Source organism: Carcharhinus amblyrhynchos, chromosome 10 (genome assembly GCF_965287045.1).
Source record: "Carcharhinus amblyrhynchos chromosome 10, sCarAmb.v2.hapA, whole genome shotgun sequence".
Taxonomy (NCBI): domain Eukaryota; kingdom Metazoa; phylum Chordata; class Chondrichthyes; order Carcharhiniformes; family Carcharhinidae; genus Carcharhinus; species Carcharhinus amblyrhynchos.
This window is the reverse complement of record NC_137333.1, coordinates 84,526,142-84,543,461: the sequence shown is the minus strand read 5'-3', so window position 1 is coordinate 84,543,461 and position 17,320 is coordinate 84,526,142. Positions and strand designations below refer to the sequence as shown.

The 17,320-nt window shown below is 43.8% G+C and overlaps 1 protein-coding gene and 1 non-coding gene across 3 annotated transcripts in view; one reads left to right on the top strand and one right to left on the bottom strand.

The window, feature by feature from the left end:
• Nucleotides 1–17,320, top strand: part of lhfpl6 (LHFPL tetraspan subfamily member 6) — a 169,627-nt gene that overhangs the window by 112,802 nt on the left and 39,505 nt on the right. The window lies entirely within an intron of this gene.
• LOC145349622 (U2 spliceosomal RNA) lies at nucleotides 1,927–2,124 on the bottom strand. The gene has a single exon (XR_013888126.1). It is a non-coding gene; the product is annotated as a U2 spliceosomal RNA (small nuclear RNA).

The window sequence follows — 17,320 nt, the reverse complement described above, 5'->3', positions numbered from 1 at the left end:
AGGGGATTGGGAGTTGCTGAACATTCTTGGAGTCACTTGGATGGATGGCCCTGGAGTGTTGGCTGATGGGGACCCTGCTTATCTGACCTAGCCACTGAGGAATCCCACCTATACTTAAACAGATGGAGTGTAGGTCCTGGCACAAAGCAAAGTCCTGAACTAAGGTATCTGTGGCAGTCAGCATCCTGCCAATGTTGTCCTGCGTGTACTGGCATTTTGACGCAATGACATCAGACTGAAAACAGATGGCCTCCTCCATGCTCTGTCCTAACCTGGTTATGGTGACAACCTGCCTAATATGCTCCTGTCTATCTTTGTAGCTGCAACAAATCTATTATGGCCGATCATCTGACGCTGAATCTGCAGAAGCCTCACCTCCAGCAGTCCTCCGAGTGTCAGTGATTTTGGGTGACCCTGCCTCTGTCTGCAGTGGATCTGAATCTGTGCTGGTCTGGGAGCTGGGACTATTGGGCTGGCTGCCGATGGCCCTCTCCCTGTTGGTGCCTGTTATAGATGAAGACATATTGTGTGGGATTTTCCCATCCCGCCCGCCATGGCAATCAGAGCGGCGGACCATGGTGGTGACCTCAGGCGGGATTTTCTGGCCTTGGGCCGAGTGTGGATGGAAAATCCCACCCAATGAGCCATTGGCTCAAATTACACAGAGGAGCTCAGGAGCTGCTAATGGGTGCTCACTGGCTTGGGAGACACTGATCAGTGCAGCCACATTCCTGATCTGAGTTCAGGCATTTCACCTCTGGTCTGGGCCCTGTTGTTGTGGGTGATCTTTGCCTGCATGAAATCTCAAGGACAGACTGGGAGCAGGACACAAACTGCAGCAAATGATAAGTATGTCTGCCTTCTGTGTGTAAATCATAGAATCCCTGTAGTGTCAAAGGAAGCCACTCGGCCCATCGAATCTGCACCAACCACAATCCCACCCAGGCCCTATTCCCATAATCCTATGTATTTACCCTACTAATCCCCCTAACGCTAAGGGACAATTTTCCATAGCCAATCAACCTAACCCGCACATTTTGGACTGTGGGAGGAAATCGGATCACCTGGAAGAAACCCAAGCAGACACGGGAAGAATGTACAAATTCCACACAGACAGTGACCCAAGCTGGAATTGAACCTGGGTCCTGGCACTGTGAGGCAGCAGCGCTAACCAAAGTGTCACTGTGCCATCCACGTGTGCTAAGTGGATCTCAGTCAGTGCTGAGGATGTGAGCTGTATCGGATGTGACGAGAAGATGCTGTTGCAGTGTGTGTGTGTGTGTGTGGTGTCCCTTGTGCCAGCAGTGTGCGAGACTCCCGTGGATTGTATGCCTGCGAATGCCTGATGGGTTTGTGAGAATGTGAGCTGGGAGTGAGGAGAAGGTGGACTTACCCTTGGCAGAGCGGATGAGATGATTCATTCTCTGCCTGCACTGGATGACAGTTCCCCTCCGTGACGCACAAGCACTGACTGCACTGGTGACTTGGTCCTAAGCTGGTGTGGTAGACTTCAGAGCAGTGTGCTTGGGTCTGTTAGGGGTCATTTTAGCTGGTGGTCACGACAGGTCCTGGGCTGCAGATAAAGGTTTGTGCGCAGGTGTGATTTAAATATGTCTCCCCCCAAAGTTGAGCCAATGAGGTAACGGTGGGGTGGATGAATTGCAGCCCACCCACCCTGCCATGAGATATGAGGTCCTTCACATTCATGTATATCTAATGAGCTGAAAAGCAGACAATCTGGCACGACAGCCAGCGAGTTCTGAGCTACTTTCTCCCTTCCTTGCGTTTAGCCTCTGGAGCACAAATTTTTTTTTTGTTTTGTTTTTATTCCAATTCAATCAAATCAAGTCCAATCCAGAGTCTCGACATGTTGAGACATTCCCAATCCAAGCTGACAAGACAGGGCTCTCAATTCCTGTCTTGGGCGTGATCTACATGATCCAAACTGATTGGATAGGCATTGCACCTCCTCCAAGGCTTGATCTCATTTGCATCTTAGCCAAAAGGCCGAGATGCCACTTTAAAAAATTGCTTCAAATGAAGCTGAAATGTAACCTAATGACTTCAACCAAGCGCAGCATGTCGATACTACACTTGATCTTAGCCAAAAGGCCAAGAAGCACATCAATAGACTCCAAAAATGAGCATTCAGCAGCTGAAAAGTCTGAGGCTTACATTTCCCCATGGCAAACCCTGCCACTTTTAAAGAATTCTGTCAGCAAAACCTCACAGCGCCAGGGACCCATGTTTGATTCCGGGCTTGGGTGACTGTCTGTGTGGAGTTTGCACATTCTTCCCGTGTCTGCGTGGGTTTCCTCCGGGTGCTTCAATTTCCTTCCAGTCTGAAGGATGTGCTGGTTAGGTGCATTGGCCATGCTAAATTCTCTCTCAGTGTACCTGAACAGGTGCTGGAGTGTGGCAACTAGAGAATTTTCACTGTAACTACATTGCAGTGTTAATGTAAGCCTACTTGTGACATAAATAAACTTTAAACTTTTAAAATTGTGACTCCGAGGCCTAAACATTCTGCATGCTGTTTTTGTTCGATGCTCCAAGCAATGCCTTGCTAGCAGCCCAATCTCAGGAACATGCCATTAGACTGCATCACTGAATGACGTGCTCAGGCTTGCAATTTCCCACATGTTGAAAAGTCGACCTGACCAGTTGCAGATTAAGGGCCAGATACTTTCCCACATGTGTACAAACCCTCAACACGGAGGCATCAGCCGAAGGAGTTATAACAAAACATGGTGCTGCAAATAGATGGAAGGTTAGAACAAAGCAAAGTCAGCTTAGTCATCGATTCAGATGCTGCCATAAGTTTAATTACTTTTCAAAGTTGACAATCTTTCTCGTGATTCATTTGCATCGACATTAATGTTTAAAAAGCAAGGACATTCAAGCTGATGGTTCTGCCACATAAAAGCATGAATTTATACTAATAATTCGGGTTGTATTTAGCATCATAAAATTAGAAGAGTACAGTCATCAGATAATGTAACAATATTGACCTTTTCTTATCTTGTCATTGTTTGCTGATATAAACAATAACTCATCCTTTTGATGCTGTGCAAATGTAGAACACAGAAACCACAGAGTTCTGTTGAAAAGGGTCTCAGCTACATTAAGTTATGTCTTTATACACATCAATGCCAATTGCCAAACTGTGTTGGGACCCTACTTTGAGCTGATAATTGTACTGTGGTATCAGGCACACCTGGCATAGGCACACCACCTCTGCAGACCTATTGTCTTGCTGGGATTACAAGCTTTGTTTGGTTTACTCTGTGCCTAAATAAAACTCGTGGTTCTGGAAATAAGTTTAATGGATGGGATTTTCTCAGCAGGCAGAAGAGTTTCACAATTGCCAAGAACAAATAGTGAAGTCGGTCGGCAAAGTTGATCCAAGCAATCAATCGCTTATGGTATCTAGTCCAAAAAAGGATCCAAGTTATAAACTGGGAAGTCAGGAAATAAATCAGATAGGGTTGTGGATGAAGATATCAGGGAGAGGCATGGAAATGATCAGCCATAATAGTCATGCTGCAACACAATGCAATCCTAGAATAGAATTGAATCTCCACAGAGCAGAAGGAGACCATTGAGCCCATTGAGTTTGCGCTGATTCTCTGACAGAATATCTTACCCACCACCCTGTGCCATCCCATGGCTAATCCATCTGCCATGGGGTGGCACTGTGGCACAGTGGTTAGCACTGCTGCCTTAAGCGCCAAGGTCCTGTGTTCGATTCCTGGCTTGGGTCACAGTCTGTGCAGGGTCAGCACGTTCTCCCCGTGTCTGCGTGAGCTTACTCTGGGTGCTCTGGTTTCCTCCCACAGCCCTAGTTAATTGCATTGGCCATGCTAAATCCTTCCTCAGTGTACTCGAACAGGCGCTGGAGTGTGGCGACTAGGGGATTTTTATAGTGGCTTCATTGCAGTGTTAATGTAAGCCTATTTATGACACTAATAAATAAATTAATTAATAAATAATAACCTACACATCTTGGGGCATTAAGGAGCAATTTACTATGACCAATGCACCTAACTAGCATGAGTTTTGGAGTGTGGGAGGAAATCAGAGCTCCCAGAAGAAACCCACGCAGACATGGGGAAAACATGCAAACTCCACACAGCCAGCGACCTGAGGCTGGAATTGAATCCGGGTCCCTGGCACTGTGAGGCAGCAGTGCTAATCACTGTGCCACCCTCCTGAGCCAAGGGTTTGAAGGAATATTTACAAAATGTTTTGCCATTTCCACACTAAGTTGCAATCAATACTCAAAATTAAGAAAAACACAAAACTAAAGTCCAGCCTCCAGGAGAAACCAAGGTTTCAGTTGTTTAATTGTTTAAATGTCACATCAAATTGGTATTGAGTTATGATGAGAAGATTGGAAGTAGCCTAATTAAGAGATAATGGCCTTTTGCAGGTTGATTAAAATTTGTTTTAATATTAAGACCAATAATTATCAAACTATCCAGTGCTGGCAACAATCTTTGAAAACTCTGCTGATGCACTGCAAACAATCAATGCTGCTAAAGTGGATTCCGTTGGAAATTTCAAAACTGGGACTGGCAGATTTTGTTTGAATAAATGTATTATCGGTTATGAAATCAGGCTAGGTAGCCGGAGATAAAATACATATAACTCATGATCTAATTGAATGCTGACCTGAGGAGGATGGATTCCTTTAGTGCTAAAAAAAATTGATATGTCGAAGCTTTTTGTCTTGCACTCATCAGGACACATTGCAAGGATACCAATATAAGCAGCAAACAACAATTGATATTGTACGAGAAGTGAGTGCTGAGCAGTTGGCAAACTTCCCTTTTTTGCAGCAATACTCAAACTCTATATAATCAAACGACTATTCCTGTTCCGGTGTTTCTACAATCGCTTCCCTGTTAAATGATTAGCTGTGAGGGTCGGGCATTCTGAAAGCAAACTGCACTTCCTCAACCTGTACCTGCCAAAGTAATAAATGCATTAAGGTTACATGGAGTCCCCCTTTTCACTCAGTGGAAAAGATCAGCCATGATCTTATTGAATGGTGGAGCAGGCATTCAATGAATAAGAGCAAGCGTGTTTTCAGATGCTGTATCTATCGTATACATAAAGGAAGACCAATGAACCCTGAACAAGCCTGCAACATTCATAGCAACAGCCCAAACTTCTGCAGCTTACAATCCTTGAGCAGATGGGCTACACATCAGTGATGGTACAGTGCAGATTGTGAATGGTGTGAGTGATATATCCACGTGCCATGTTTATACTGCTGGTTCCGCACTGCCAAACCTGATTCTCATTTACGCTATGGAACAGAAAGCAGAGCACTGGCTGTAAAATCACACATGTGCCTTTATTAAAATAAAAAATCAGACCTACAAGTTTCTGGCGTGGAAGCTCCCCTGTGTTAAAGAGAGAAAAACACATTGCCTCTGTCTATGATCTATGCGTACAGTTAAAACAAAATGGCAACTTGTGTTATGAAGAATGAGGGCTGCTGACAAGTTGACTCTCCCCCACAGGGAGCAAGCTCCTTCTTTATAGGCTACACCCTTGTCTTTAAAACAGAGGCTACTTTGGAAAATGCAGCAGAAGTAACTGTGGTAAATAATGAGCAGTGTTCTAGACATTAGAGAACATTGCTTGCACTAGGGGGTCTGTCAGACACTGAAGAATGGGAAGGATTTGACATTCAGCTGTTTGATGTACTGCTGACTGAATAGAACAGTTTTTTGTTAAGGCAATCAGGTTAGATCCTGGAAAAAATTGTCCTGAACTGTTGTTGACTGAACGCTTTAAAGCAAGCACTGGTCTAGACAGTAAGTTGTCCCAAATAGGAACTAATTATCTCTTTGCGTCCTCACTGCATACCAATCCATTCCAGCTGATGAATTTATTACAGTGCAACAGATGTTTCCTTACTGTTTTTTACAAGTGTGTTATACGTAATTATTTTACAAGTCTATGCACTCGTCCAAAACTAGACACCAAATGAAGGCCTTGACATGACTTTGAGTACACTTGCTTATTTTCAAATGTTTTGACGATTACTTCAACCAGAATTCACAACTTGCCTTTCATTTCTAAGAAAGTACAGCTACAAAACTCAGTGGAGCTGAAAATTAATCATCTTGCTCCACCAGCATTTTAGATATTCGTGCTGGATGCTCACATCAGTGCCAGTGGCCTGCTAAGCAGCTCAGGGGCCCAGAGAATCCAGTACAGGTCTGACATTTTCAGGAGAAGCAATGACCTGTGTCTAGAAAGGCTCCTCATGGACTGCTTCGCTTTTCGTGCAGTTGGTACCATGTCAGCGTTCAGTGTGCTGAAAGCACAGGAATCAGGAATAGTCGGAATACTGATGGATGACACTATTCCCGGCTGTCCCACATGCTGTTGGTATGTCAGACCACAAGGAAGTAGACGCAACTACCACTCACCCAGACCCAAACAAAACCCCTGTGGAAGCATCTTCACTGCAGAGATTGTGTTAGCCAGATCCTGTCTCAATTTCTCTGCCTCATGTATCTCTGACACAGTTAGCATACAAGTCCAGGCCAGGCTAAGACAAAAGAATATTCTGGAACAACACAAATGAGTACTTTGATATATGGTATCTGGTCAGACTCCATTTAGAGTATTGTGAGCAGTTTTGGGCCCCCTATCTAAGGAAGGGTGTGCTGGCCTTGGAAACAGTCCAGAGGAGGTTTAGAAGAATGATTCCGGGAATGAAGAGCTTGTCGCATGAGGAACGGCTGAGGACTCTGGGTCTGTCCTAGTTGGAGTTTAGAAGGATGAGGGGGGATCTTATTGAAACTGACAGGATACTGCGAGGCCTGGAAAGAGAGGACGTGGGGAGGATGCTTCCATTAGTAGGAAATACTAGAACCAGAGGGCACAAAAGAGTAAAGGGATGATCCTTTAAAACAGAAATAAGGAGGAATTTCTTCAACCAGAGAGTGTTGAATATGTGGAATTCTTTGCCGCAGAAGGCTGTGGAGATCAGGTCATTGAGTGTCTAAGACAGAGATAGATAGGTTCTTGATTAATAATGGGATTAGGGATTATGGGGAAAAAGGCAGGAGAATGGGGATGAGAAAAGTATCAGCCATGATTGAATGGGGGAGCAGACTCGATGGGTCGAGTGGCCTAATGCTGCTCCGACATCTTACGGTCTTATGAATTTCAATGTCGATGCGATGCCAGGTACATAGACTATATATCCCAAATACTGACAGACAAAATAGCACATCTGTTCAGCTGTTCCCAATAGGCAGAATGTTGACTGTACACAACCCAGCACACACTCGCAAAGCTCAAGTGTCTTAGCATTAGATTGGATTCCGTTATTCAGCAGCACCTTTTGAACAGTCACGAGTATGCTAAGAATTATCAGTCAGGCTCGCAATGCCGCTCACTTATTCTTGCTAGGAGCTATGTACGTTTAGATGGACAATCTTGTCCTTTTCTAGCAAATAGAATATGTCCAGATATTGCACCTTCTTTGAATAAACAAAAGATTGATGGACAATAGCTCCCCTTTGTGTTCCACACATTCTCCCCATGTCTGCGCAGGTTTCCTCCAGGTGCTCTAGTTTCCTCCCATAGTCCAAAGATGTGCAGGTTAGGCTGTGGGGGTCAGGGGATGGGGTGGGGTGGGGGAGTGCAGAACCAGCTACCTGCCTGCAAACTAGTCAGGGTGATTAAAAAGCCAATTAATAACAACAATCTGAAGCTGAGTGGAATTTTCTTGTTGGGCACCCAGTGCTACTGAGAGTGCACTGGCTCCCTGGAGGTGGCTTGTTTCAAATGTTTCAAAACTGTTGGAGCTGTCTCCAAATGGAAGCATTATCTCTATCTCCATTATTTGCCGTCTACAATTGCTTCCCTGCTGAAGGGGTTTCCAGGTTCAAGAGCCTGCCCACCATCCTTCATTGCACAGTGAGCTCCAACCTCTAAATGTGCAAGCCCACAAACACCTCTACTTTCTCAAGAGGCTAAGGAAATTTGACATGTCTGTTACGGCTCTCGCCAACTCCTACAGATGCACCATGGAAAATATCCTTCCTGGTTGTATGGCTTCTGCTCTGAAGAAACTACAAAAGGTTGTGAACAAAACCCAGTCATTAGGCAAACCAGCCTCCCATCCATTAATTCTGTCTAATCTTGCTACTGCCTTGGAAAAGCAGCCAGCATAATCAAGGACCCCATGCACCCTGGGCATTCTCCTTTCCACCTTCTTCCATTGGGAAAAAGAACGAAAATTCTGAGGTCAAGTAAGAACCGACTCAAGAACAACTTCTTCCCTGCTGCCATCAGACTTTTGAATGGACCCACCTCATATTAAGTTAATCTTTCTCTGCACCCTAGCTATAACTGTAACACTACATTCTGCACTCTCTCATTTCCTTCTCTATGTACAGTATGCTTTGTTGGTATAGCGCGCAAGAAACATTACTTTTTACCGTTTACTAACACATGTGACAATAATAAATCAAATCGAATCACATTTGTGATCCTGAATTGGCTCCTGCCTCCTTGAAAGTGAACGAGCTGGAGGCTTTACTATTGTTACAGTCAGCAAATGTGACTAACACTGAGAAGGAAGTAGAACAGATCTCACCTGCAAGCCTCAACAGATTCAAATCCACAAATTCCTCCAGGAAATGTTATTTGTCAATCACATTTTTAGTTACGCAGCAATCTTGTTTGGATATAACAAGTGAAGAGCCATTACAGGAGAATTACAGGTCCTGAATAGGGGATTGTGGCTATCAATAGTAATACAGTAGTTTAACAGAATCACTGTAAATATTGTCTCTGACTTTGCGGGATTCTGACTGTGGACTAATAGCTTTAATAAAGACATCAGCAATCACAGACAGCCTGCTTTCCTCTTCTTGACAAAAGGTTATTGAGTATAGTCTAGTTTCCTGCTTTTCAATGCTCAGAATAAATAGCATGCACAGTAGATTCATAGAAATCCTACAGTACAGAAAGAGGCCATTCAGCCCATTGACTCTGCACCAACCACAATCCCACCCAGTCCCTACCCACATATCCCTACATATTTACCCACTAATCTACACATCTCAGGACACTAAGGGCAATTTTAGCATGGCCAATCAACCTAACCTGCACATCTTTGGACTGTGAGAGGAAACCAGAGCACCCGGAGAAAACCCACACAGGAATGAGGGGAATGTGCAAACTCAACGCAGAGAGTGACTCAAGCCAGGAATCAAACCCAGATCCCTGGAGCTGTGAAGCAGCAGTACTAACCACTGTGCTACCCTGCTGCCCTTGTTTGAGGAGTTGCCTGTGAAAAGTTCACATTGGGTTTGTTCTTTGGCCAATATTTTCTCCTCTGCCATGACTGCTGACATGCTATGACTCTATTGATGCAATTTCCTTTCCATACCACACCCCTTTCACCATTCTTCAAGCAAGAATCTATAGAATCATAGAAATTGTAAAATCCCTACAGTGCAGAAGTAGGCCATTCGGCCCACCGAGCCCGCACCACCTACAATCCCACTCAGGGCCTATCTTTGTAAGCCCACGTGTTAACCCTAACACAAAGGTGCAATTTAGCATCGCCAATCCATCTATCCTGCACCTTTTTGGACTGTGGGAGGAAACCAGAGCACCTGGAGAGATCCCACGCAGACACAGGGAGAAAGTACAAAATCCACACTGACAGTGATCCGAGGCTGGAATTGAATCCAGGTCTCTGGTGCTGTGAGGCAACAGTGCTAACCACTGTGCCACCATGCCGTCCCATGCACAGAGACCAGTGACAGCTCCAAGAAAGCTGAACTTGGTCTGTGTTACTCGTCCTACAGTCACAGTGTAAAATGAAATACACAGGGGTAGAAATTGGAATGCATCGTGCCTTTCCTTTGAGTGTAAAATGGATGCAACATTTCACAGGTGGCCTGACATTAATGAAATGTAATTTCCTCCAGGAAGTTACAGTCCTTAAATCAGTGGTGAAACAATTATTGAAGAAGATTCTTAGGGACAGGATGTACTCACATCAGGAAGAGAATAGGCTTATTAGCGATAAGCAGCATGATTTTGTGAAAGGGACGGCGTGTCTCACAAACTTGATTAAAGAAGTGACAAAAAAAATTGACCAGGGAAGGGTAGTGGATGTTGTATACATGGACTTCAGTGAAGCATTCAATAAGGTTCCCCATTGCAGGCAGAAGGTGAAGTCATATGGGATCTAAGGTGAGCTGGTAAGATGCACACAAAACTGGCTTGGGCATAGAAAACTGGGAGTAGCGGTGGAAGGTACTTTTGTAACTGGAGGTCTGTGACAAGCAGTATTCCACAAGGATCAGTGTTGGGGCCTCTGTTGTTTGTAATATTTATAAATGATTTGAAGGAAAATGTGGTCTGATTAGTAAATTTGCAGATGATACAAAAATTTGGGGGAGTAGCAGATTATCGGGGATACAGCAAGATATAAATTGGCTGGAGACCTGGGCTGAAAGATGGCAGATGGAATTTTACGCAGACAAATGCAATTTGGAAAATCTACTGCAGAGTAGAATACGGTGGGATCGAGGCATGCAGATCCACAGTTCCCTGAAGGTGGCAACTCAGATGGACAAGGTGGTCAAGAAGCGTATGGCATGCTGGCTTTCATCGGCTGGGGCACTGAGTATAGGAATTGGAAAATCATGTTGCAGCTGTATAAGACTTTGGTTAGGCCACATTTGGAATATTGTGTACAATTCTGGTCACCACATTTCCAGAAGGATGTTGACGCATGGAAAGAGTGCTGAAGAGACTTACCAGGAAGTTGTCTGGTTTGGAGGATATGGCCCAAGAAGAAAGGTTGAACAAACTTGGATTGTTTTCATCAGAGGATGAGGGGGAACCTGATAGATGTTTAGAAAATTATGACAGGCTTGGATAGAGTGGACAGTCAGAGTTCTTTTCCCAGGGTCGAAGGGTCAATTACTCATTGAGGTTGAAAATGAGAGGTGGAAGGTTTAAAAGAGATGCGGGGGCAAGTTTTTCACACAGAGGGTGCTGAATGTCTGGAATGCACTGCTGAAGGAGATGGTGGAAGCAGATTCTATAACAGCGTTCAAGAGGCATCTGGATAGATACATGAATAGGCAGGGAATAGAGGGAAATGGATTACACAGAGGAAGGAAAATGTTAGAGAGCCATCTGTGTCAGCACAGACTTGGTGGGTCAAAGGGTCTATTCCTGTACTGTGCTGTTCTTTGTTCTCTTTGACTTTGCACTGGTGATTCTGGCACCTCACACCAAGTATATTGATGAGGCCTGCGGGCCAACTTCCATTGCCCCTCAAGTTCGAGTGCGCGCTAAACCCGCAGTGCATTGGCAGCATAGTTAGGATTGTATTCATTGGAGTTTAGAAGAGTGAGAGGGAATCTCATAGAAACTTACAGAATTTAGAATTAGACAGCATAGATTCGGACAGAATGTTCCCAATGGTGGGGGAGTTCAGAACTGGGGGTCATAGTTTGAGGATGAGGGCTAAACCTTTTAGAACTGAAGTGAGGAGAAATTTCTTCACCCAGACAGTGGTGAATGTGTGGAATTCACTACCACAGAAAGCAGTTGAGGCCAAAACATTGTCTGATTTCAAGAAGAAATTAGATATAGCTCTTGGGGCTAAAGAGATGAGGGATATAAGAGGAAGGGAGGATTTTGAACTCAATGCTCAACTATGATCAAAATGAATAGCGGATCAGACTCAAAGGGCAAAATGGCCTACTCCTGCTCCTTGTTTCTATGTTTCTGTTTCATAGGATCGACTTTTGAGATCTCTGTCATTTAACAGCTTAATTGGAGCAAAAATGGACAGTGAAAGCTTTTAAATTATATTAGACAGGTCCCTTTGTTAGCAGCATTTCCGTGCTGGCTTTAACAGATGTGCTTGCATCTATCTGTATTCTCAACGTAAAAGCTGAACAAGGCTCCTCAGAGCAAGCTCGCGAGTGTATCGAAAGGTGAAATAAACTAGGTGGCTTCTCTTTTGCTTCATTCAAGCTCCAGGTGTGTGTCTCATTGGCACCAACATTACTCACGCTTCTGAGCACACTCCTGAAAACAAAATTATGGAATAGGCGCTAACAGGAAGAAGAATTAACAACCATCAATATTCACCAAAGACTGCACATTGCACTGTGGAAAGGAATGGTTTGAGACCTGCATATTTAAATTCACAAAGATGAATGTGCCGAGTGTACTCAGCCACACAACAGATTATACTTCCCCACCCGTTTCTCTCTGTTCAGGGTATCATAATTTAAGCAGTCCTGATGATTTAATTTATTGCGGTATTTTGCTAATGTGGGTTTTTTTAATCAGCAAACACTTTGTATTGACTTCTCTCTAGTGTTTAGCCTTGATAAATGGACGATAGATTGTGGGACATCAATTATCCAGTCAATGGGAGTGTTGGTGTGCTGTGCGCACCAGCGCATTGAACACAGTTCAACACAGCGGCATTTTATTTAGTGAGCGCTGGAGTTGTAGCTGTAGGACCTCATTGTTTACATGGTGGTTGGGTTCAGAAAAGCTGTAGCTTTGCCAGCAGAGTAATTTACAAATAACTTCCCCATTTATGGTTTTGGACTGGCTAATCTGCCTCGCGTTGGCTAGTTTCCACTCTGTGAAATCCAGTATGTCGTCCCATCAGTTCTGCTGAAGAATCTTGAGGGGGAGGCAGCAGTCCTAATGTCTTAACTCCAGGAAACTGCCTTTGGCATTGAGCTAGATAATTTCCCATGACCTTAATGTTCACTCCAGTAAATAAAAGACAGTTCAAACATCTGACCAACAGCAGCAAGAGACAAGCTGCAGAATTGGTTCAGTTTCTCTCAGACTTGACTTTTTAATTAAAAAAAGATTGAAGTCATTGTCACTATTTCAATAGTTGATGGCCTCAGTCAACTTTCATTGCATTTGTTTTGTTCTTTATCAAGGAAGGGCACTTTATATAAAATAAAATCCAGCAGTGAGTAAGATAATTGGAAAAGTAAAATGAAAAAAGGCTATTGGTCCATTGAAGCTTGTTGTTCCAGAATAACAACACAGTTGTTGTAGAGCCCAATTTTAAGTTTTTTGTAACAGTTAAAATCTCGCTCATGGGGTAGAATTTACCCACGCCAAATGCCTCGGGAATTGTAGCAGGCCGGGACAGACCATGCAAAGGTTTGTTAACCTCCGGTGGGATTTTCCAGTCTTGGGGTGAGCGTGGCCGGAAAATCCCACCCATAGGCCGGAATTTTACCGACACGCCCAGCCCAATTCCAGGAACGGGTGAGGCTCGGGTTGAGTCGTACGAACCTCAGGCAGACATGCCAGTAAAATTCAGCCCATGATGTCCAAATGCATTTCAAACAGGCTTACACCACTTCCATGATGGCAGAATTTGAGAAAGTAACATTTTGCCATTATATCAGTTTTAGATTTAATTTTTCATAATTTAAATGTATCACGTCTGGTCCAACATTCCTGATTGGCTTTGAAATAAAATCGAGGGTTTATTTACACCAAAATCAGAGCCCTTTTTAATTTTTTTTCTGGGCATTGGACCATGAATTTTGTAACCTTTCTTCATAATTTATTCCCATTAAATTTGGAATTGTCTGTACCCACTGCAGTCGGGTATAGTAGGAGGGTCAGGTGGCTAGATGGCTAGAGTGTGATGCAGAATGATGCCAATGGTGTGGGTTCAATCCCTATACCAGCTATGGTGATTCCTGTAGGCTTGATTCCCTATCCTGGCCCATGTTTACAGCCCTACAAGCTCTATATGCCCACTTGTCTCTCTGACTAATGGAGAGAGCAGCCTATGGCCCTTTGTTGGTTGTGGTTATTTACTTCCAATACAAATATTATCGTTTGTGATGTGGCAACTAGATTTGCACACAGTGGAAGTAATATTAACAGTCACTTTGTATACTTGTCTGATTCCATGACCATAAAATCCCCTATCACTTTTGCTCTTCCACTCTTTTCCCTTCCTCCTGTTTAGCTGAGCCCCATGTGGTGCCACATATTTGGCTTTGGCAGCGCTCCCCTGAGGAACCATCATTGTCACCAGCATCCAAAATGGAAAACTGATTTGCAAGCAAGATTGACTCAGGGAACTCCTGCACTAACTGGTTGTTTAGGACTGCCTGGTGGACACCTATTCCCTCTCTGGCTGCACTTTCTTAACCTGTAGTGTGGATAACCTAACAATGCTATCCACTTAGTTCTCTGCGTCACAAATGCACCACAGTGACTTCAGCTGGTGCTTAAATTCTGATATTCACTATCACAAACTTCTGCAGTCAGTGTCACCTCTTGTTATCTAGGACACCTGGTGTGTCCATGATTTCCCACATAGCGCAGGATGTGCATTCCATGCAGCTGAGCCAACCTGCCATACTGTAATTTAAAACTTACAATTAGAGTAAGTAGAATAATTAGCAGTTGCTCACCAATCAGCTTCTTCCTCTGTACCAGAGTTAAGAGCCAACTACTGGAGGCTGAAAAGGGTAGATGAAGAAAAGATCATCCCCCTCGCCACACACACCAAACTCCCAGCTTGACAGCAGCACTCTCTGACAAACAATTGATTCAAGCTTCTGAAAACTAGTTTAAGAGAGCTATCTAATTAACTAACTGTAGCTTCTCTCAGAGCATGTATACCCCTGTTTAAGGCTGGAATAAACTCTTAGCTTAAGGAGTAGTTTCAGTTGATTGCTAAATTAAGGCAAAATAAATTAGATTTAATCCCTCGCTTATCAGCTCTCAGAGCAAACTAAGCAGCTATCTTGATTCTATCTCCCAATCCTCATTCCAATCCGATTGATTGTCTGCAATGGCAAAGTTTCCCTTATTCATGAGTTCAATCCAAGTGATTTTACAGCTCAGAATTGTAAACATTTACAATGCAGAAGGGAGCTAAATCTAATTTGACTACCCTACATATTCCTATAACCATTGATTATCGTTAGTACTTACAGATTGGAAATACGATTGATTTCCACCCCCCCACCACACCCTCCTTTCTCTTGTACAGCTGATTAAAATAAAACAATATTGTAAGATACTGGAAATTTGAAATAGAGAAAGCGTTGGAAATACACAGCAGATCTGGCAGCATCTTTGGAGGGAGAAACAGAGTTAAAATTTTGAGCTGAATGTGTTGCTTCTTCAGAACTGAGCTACTTGTTGGACCCCAACTGCTGCCAAGGTGAGATAGGCTAATTTGACACAAACCATGGATAAAAGCGGGTCACAGATAAGAATAGAAACTGGTGGAAAAGCCCAGCAGGTCTGGCAGCATCTGTAGAGAGAGAAAAACATACTTAATGCTTTGAGTTCAATGTGACTCTTCTTCAGGGTTCTCAGAATGTTAACTCTGTTTTTGTCCCTCCACAAGTGCTGTCAGACCTGCTGAGTTCCTCCAGCATTTTCTCTTCTCATTTCAGATATGCAGCGTTCACAGTGTTTTTGCTTTTCTAAAGCCTGTCACCTTTTGATCCATTTACTTCTGCTGTTCCACCTCAGGGCATCATTATGCTGGAGCATCGTGGAAGGAATTTTAGTCCAGAGCACGGAGTAGGATTTTTGGGCAGGCCTGACTCTCTGTACTTTTCATTTTAATGCACAACTTGGGGGTCTGCAAACTGAGAGGGTCTCCAAATTTCTAACATACGTTCCCAGTGCATGCAGCAGACTGCCAGCAACACTAAAGCTGAACCTTCACCCCATGAAACATACTACCACTCTGCTGTATCAAACCATCTTATCTAATTAACCAGACGTGCCTCTAAAGCCAAAACCAAATAAATTAATAAAATGTACAGGACCTTTAATTCCCAGCACTCAGCTGTCTCTTGGCATCAGTGCTCTTGTTTGCTAGTTTCAGAGGGGTAGGAGGGGGAGACAAGAGAAATGTTTTGATAAGACAGCATCGTGCTTTTGGGGATAGAAGTGACTCTTCTTTGACCTTGCTAATTGCTAATTATATCGCATGCTAATTATTCAGAGAGAAAGGCCGCTTGCCAGCTGTGGCTGACAGGGAGCCTCTTGCGGGAAGGGGGGAAAAGGTGGTCTCTCTTAAAGACTGGCAAACTTTTACATCTGGCTGAGGAAAGACGACGTGTAAGCTGTAGTCCCCAGATAGTTCCTTCCTGGAAATGGTGCCCTTTTAAGTGTAAGTGGCAGAGCTGCTTATTAATCTCCTAGTTTTGTTACGGGCAGCATAGTGGTGAGCACTGCTGCCTCAGGGCACCAGGGACCTGGGTTCGATTCCTGGCTTGGGTCACTGTCTGTGCGGAGTCTGCATGTTCTCCCCATGTCTGCATGGGTTTCATCCGGGTGCACAGTCCGAAAGACGTGCTGGTTAGGTTCATTGGCCATGCTAAATTCTCCCTCAGTGTATCTGAACAGGAACCAGAGTGTGGCAACTGGGGGATTTTCACAGTAACATATTACAATGTTAATGTAAGGCTGCTTGTGACATTAATAAATGAACTTTTGTTTAAGGCTGGAAGCATGCTGCATTTGGCCCAAACTTTAATCAGTGCGAGGCCACTGCCCAGAGGTGTGCAGAATTGCTTTGGTCTTTGGGATTGAGGAATCACTCTTAAATTTACGATCCTATCATGACACAGCAACTGGAATAATTGTTTTTTTAACCTTTGACTTTTGACCTCACAAAAGAGAAAGGCAATTTAACAGCAGTTAGCAGGATGACGAGGACCGAAGGCTACCTGAGTCAGTGCTTCGAAATGATTTATAGCTATTTAGTTTGGCACTGAGGAAACCCACAACTGTGTATCGGCATATTGTGTTCACAGTTTTCCATGGATTTTTGTTTCTTCCGGTGTGTGAATGATACATTCCTTGGAACTGAGCAAGGAGATTAAATTCATGATAGTAATGACATATCCAAATGATAATAAGCTCTTGCCAAATATCCTCACTGGTATTGTACTTGACAATTCACTATATCCAGCATTGTCAATTTCCGGAATATTCTGATATAGATCTGGTTACATGTGATGGTCAGGAATGCAAAGAGAACTTTGTGAAAACTGCAGTGAACTCAGTATGGTTCCCTACTGTCATTGTGGATAAAGTTACTGAATTATGTTGTGCTCATCCATACATATGTGATGTTGTGTGGCTTGTTCTTTGATCGCTGCGACGGCATGGCAGCACAGTGGTTAGCACAGCTGCCTCACAGCACCAGGGACCTGGGTTCAATTCTAGCCTTGGGTCACTGCCTGTGTGGAGTTTGCACGTTCTCCCTGTG